Consider the following 5,105-nt stretch of genomic DNA (forward strand, 5'->3'; position numbering starts at 1 on the left):
TTTTCATTTTATTTTGCTACTGGCATTTAGTGAGAGTAATGACAGTGATTTTGACTACACAGACTGCAGGGACAATGAACAATCATCAAGGACTGAACACTTACTTTGATGTTTTTGTGGTCATTGTTGATTAATGTCGTCAGTGTTGGAGTTGCTCTGCTGTCAAGAAAGTTTTAGGCATGAGAGTTTTAGGCATAATATACAAAGAGTTTTACCTTACGATGTTGATGCCATTGTCCGTGTGCAGCGGTTAAATTGCAGTGTTATCTGAACATCTCAATATTGTTGACATCTGGCTGTGCAGCCACCTCGCTGAGATTTTGTGTGGTTTGAAACTTCAATAGGGTAAATGAAAACATATCCAGATATTGTGGCCAAGGTTTAGCAAAGTGATGTTTTTATTTATTCAAAATTTGAGTGGGGACTACACAGCAGCTCTGCTCTTCTTTTGTATTCTCCTCATTCCTATCTTCGACTCTCCAGGGGCCTCATGTGCAAAGACTTGTGTGGATTTCCTACTGGAACATGACGTACACCAAAACCCAGAAACTGGTGTAAGCACAAAAATATTCAGATGTATCAAACGGTGCGTACGCATGGATCCAAGCATGTTCCATTTGTACATCACACTAAATGTGGAATTGAGCGCACAAGGACAGGCACCATTCTCTTCCCTTTCCACACCCTTATTTAAATATGCAAATCCATGTAAGCAGGCTCTGAGAGCTGGGAATTCCCCTCTGTCAGATCCGTCAACATGAACACAGAAAAGAAATTATACCAAGTGTGAGTCAGAGATGACGTGGAGATATGCAGGGATTATTTATTTGGTACAGTGTCAAATTAAATAAACATAAAACGGTAAAAGTTAGTGAGAGCGTGTGAGGCCAAAACGCTGTGGGCTCAGTGCAGCGCACACACACTGAAGTTACAAAAACTGAGGTGCACAGCGGCTGACAGTGTGTGATATTCACAACTTTACACACACGTTTATTGACAAATACTGAACACAGAGGGCTTGTTAAAAAGCTTGAGTGTCATGATAAAGAAACAAAAAAAAAAAAAGAAAAAGAAAAATAACAACAAAATACATATTGCTGTGTTGCACTCTAGGTCAGCCGCAGTTCTGCGCGCAACCCCAGTGACATGTGGCCTTGGTAAACAAAATGGGCAAGTGTGTGCAAGTAAACCCTGATTACACGCACGTGTTGGATTGTACCATTTAAAAGGTACTGCAACAACACAACCGCAGCCATTGTTAATGCAATTTTACACATCATTTCGCGCATGCTTTTATATCCACTCAGGTTCCCAGCATCACCTCTACTTGTCGGGAGTGGAACAACAGCTGTAGAAACGTGTGTACGCCATCGAGGATTTTTGCATGAGGCACAACACATTTCCATGGTCATTTCAGTTTTGATACATCTGAACGTTGGTGTGGAGATGGAGATGGATGAACGCCACGTTTTTGTACATAGTTTCTTGTGCAATATCTGTAAACCATGTGCAATTTTCCCGTGCAATATGATTCCACAGTTGTATATAATTCTCGTTTTACATTTTTACTTGGTCCACATTTTACCTTATGTTTATATTAGTTGTACATATTACTCTGAATAATTTACCGTTAAATTTCACTATCTTTTATATTGGCTAAAAATTACTCGCACCACGGAAAACACCTTTTTGGAGTTGCAACCAATGCAACCAATGCAAATTACAATGACAATAAAGGCGATTCTGATTCTGATTCTGATATGCACGCTTTGTACATGAGGCCACTGCTCTCTCGCCTTCTCTTGATGGCAAATCTATCTATCTATCTATCTATCTATCTATCTATCTATCTATCTATCTATCTATCTATCTATCTATCTATCTATCTATCTATCTATCTATCTATCTATCTATCTATCTATCTATCTATCTATCTATCTATCTATCTATCTATCTATCTATCTATCTATCTATCTATCTATCTATCTATCTATCACGCCGCATTTTAAAATCAAAGTGAGTTTTCCTTTAATCTCGCGGTATTTCACAGCTTCTCTCCACTTTGTGACGCTCGGCCCTCCCCTTGTTCACGCGCTCTGGGCTTGTTTACATTACAGTGCAGTGTGGCGGCCGTCAGGGGGGCCTAGTGTCCTTAAACACGTTTCCATTCAGTCCACAGAAAAGTGTTTCTCCTAAAAGCGCATCAGTGGTACGGCGATAGTACCAAGCAAGAACACAGACCGGCAGAGTGGAGTTTTTAGAGAGACCTTGGAAAGAAAGGAAAAGTCAAAACAAAGACAACCGCCATAACGATCGGGAGAAATTCAGTGCTCGGTGCGGGGGGACAGCTCAGCTTCCTGGTAAGAAACTCCACCACTGTGGACAGTAAAAATCCTGGAAACTCTCACATACACTCTGTTTGAATGAATCTGGCAGGTAACGCTCTTACAAAACGCGTATAAGTCAACAGTTGTACTGCGAAGCACTTGGGGAAAAGTTTCTCTGAAGTTCTCTTGCTAGCTTAGCCTGCGTTAGCTCAATAGCACACCGGTTATATGCCAGAAAAGTAAGAAAACAAATGTTATAGTGTGAAGATTACAAACATATGAGGCAGAACATACTTTTTGCTGTTCAGATAGTCTCAAAGTAAATCTAAGAGATTTGACAGTTCTTAAAAAGCATTTCTAGGTGTTCCTCCCCTTTTAAAGGTGTTCATGTATGAAAATCTATACTACTTTATAATGTCACATTAGAGAGATCATAAGCGCACTGTAGTGTCCAAATATACACTAATCTCTTACGCAGGTAGGTAAACTGTATTTTCACAAACAGATTGTATCCAAAGCAAGGCATTTGCTTTGGATATTTGGGATAAAGATGCTTCACACACACAAAAAAAATGAATGGCTGATTCAGTTTCCAGTTGGAAACCAATCGTTGTTTGATTGATTCTGTGATCCAGCTGGATTCTCTGGTCCTGCTAGATTCTTCACTCAGTTTTACGCCGTTTCAGTTGCACTTTTTTTTAGGTGTGTGAGACCTGAAACTAGATTAGTGGATTCTAGATTAGTGGTCGCCAACCCTGCATATTTTCCATCTCTCCCTGGTCTGCCTAGACTTGATGATAAATCTGGAGACTGCTCTGTAATGCTGGGTCTGAATAGGGTTGTTGACCACTCCACTGGATGGATATATGAAGTGTGGAATACTTTAACATAAGCAATGTATGTGGTTGTGCACAGTGCTGATGGTAGCCTTTAATTGGTAAATTAATAATTTCATACAGATTTCAGCACATTTCTGAGGTGTCCATCAGGTGCCTGTGTTCAACAGGTGGCAGTGCAGCACTTGCAGTGTTCATTCACAAGTGAACTCAAAAACGTTGTTTGACACGCTGGGGTTTTAAAGGTTTCGAGAGGTGTTTCTAGTTTGCCAAAGGTAAATTCAGTGCTGACAAGAAACATCATTATTGCCATTCACATATAATTGTACCCATCATATTAGTGTAGTTTTGCTTTTCTTTTTTTTGTATAGTATATTCTTTATTTGGTGACATATTGGGCATTGTGTTTCTCCCCATGGTTACTAGCTTAAGAAGAATCATATTGGTTTGTAACACATAAACATTTACTAACTTTTCACTACATTGAATGTAAGTCATTGCTTTCACTTCAGGTTAACAGTGGCACAGAATGACTAATGTTGTGAAATCAAACACCTGCCTTTTGATTGTTGGTATATTTCTCCACCCTGGATCAAACCCTTTTACACTTTTTAAGAAATCATGACAACAGTTAAATAAAATTAACTATTTATTTTTGTTTCCCGGCTTATATGCACACGATTACAGTCAGTTTGGTACAGTATTAACTAGGACTGACTGTCATTGAGATCTACATTTTTTTAATGTCTGTATATCGACAAATATTACATGTATTAGCTATAATCTCATAATGTACATTTGGGACATTCAGAATGTTATTCATTGTTTATTGTTCTTTCTTATTTTAATATTAAATTTTTTCATTTTTGAAAGTTACATTGTGCAATATAGCAGCATGTTGTTGTATTACTCATAATAATAATGGTTTTAAGCATAAATACTTACATTTTACAGTATCATAGGTGGCATTACTGAACCTTTATGTATATTACTGCAAGCCATTCAGTATAAAGGAAAATCATCTTTATATTGCGTGAATGAGTGTGTGCATCCTTTTTTGTAAATTCAATGTAAGTGCTAGGGTTGGGTATCACAAACCAGTTCTTTTCAGGTATTGTTAAGAAATGATTTGATCCACCAATATCATTAACCTTTTTGCTTAACGATTCCCTTATCGGTCGTAAAGCGGGACTGGTTGGTTGCGGCGGCGATGCTGTGTGGCTCCTGCAAGACGCTGAAGCTAAATGTAGCATGTGGACATCGCAAACTTTTAGAGCTCTTAGGTTTTTCAAAGAAGAATTTTGCAGCATGTCTGTGTCACAGAGCGACGTCGGACAGAGAGAAGATGGCGAGAAAGACGGTTTGAAAAAGTTTGATAAGGACAAGAATCTGTGGAATTGTCACTGGCTTCATCAACACACCTGAAAGATTAAAGAAATGGAAAAAGCGAACTGTGCCATCAGGAAACACAGTAAGAATTTTTCTCTCCCTGGAAAATAAACATTGTGCTGTTCAAACAGGATTTTAGACAAGATTATGTGACTCTTTTTTATTGTTAATCTACACTTTCTTTCATTGAAAAAAGACTGTGGCTTTGAATGGATTTACAGTGGGGCCAAAAAGTATTTAGTCAGTCCCTGATTGTGCAAGTTCTCCAACTTAGAAAGATGAGAGAGGTCCGTAATTTTCAACATAGGTACACTTCAACTGTGAGAGACAAAATAAGAAAAAAAAATCTAGGAAATCACATTGTAGGATTTTTACATAATTTATTTGTAAATTATGGTGGAAAATAAGTATTTGGTCAATAACAAAAGTTCAGCTCAATACTTTGTAACATAATCTTTCTTGGCAATGACAGATATCAAATGTTTCCTGTAAGTTTTACCAGGTTTGCACACACTGTAGCTGATATTTTGGCCCATTCCTCCATGCAGATCTC

General features: G+C 38.2%; 1 protein-coding gene across 1 annotated transcript in view; it reads left to right on the top strand.

Annotated features, from left to right (window-relative positions):
* The first annotated feature begins 2,105 nt into the window (after positions 1-2,105).
* Positions 2,106-5,105, top strand: part of LOC117518877 (serine/threonine-protein kinase Nek7-like) — a 268,541-nt gene continuing 265,541 nt past the window's right edge. The window contains 1 exon segment of the mRNA XM_034180120.1: positions 2,106-2,360. The gene's annotated coding sequence lies outside the window, so the exon portion shown is untranslated.

Source organism: Thalassophryne amazonica, chromosome 10 (assembly GCF_902500255.1).
Source record: "Thalassophryne amazonica chromosome 10, fThaAma1.1, whole genome shotgun sequence".
Lineage (NCBI taxonomy): Eukaryota > Metazoa > Chordata > Actinopteri > Batrachoidiformes > Batrachoididae > Thalassophryne > Thalassophryne amazonica.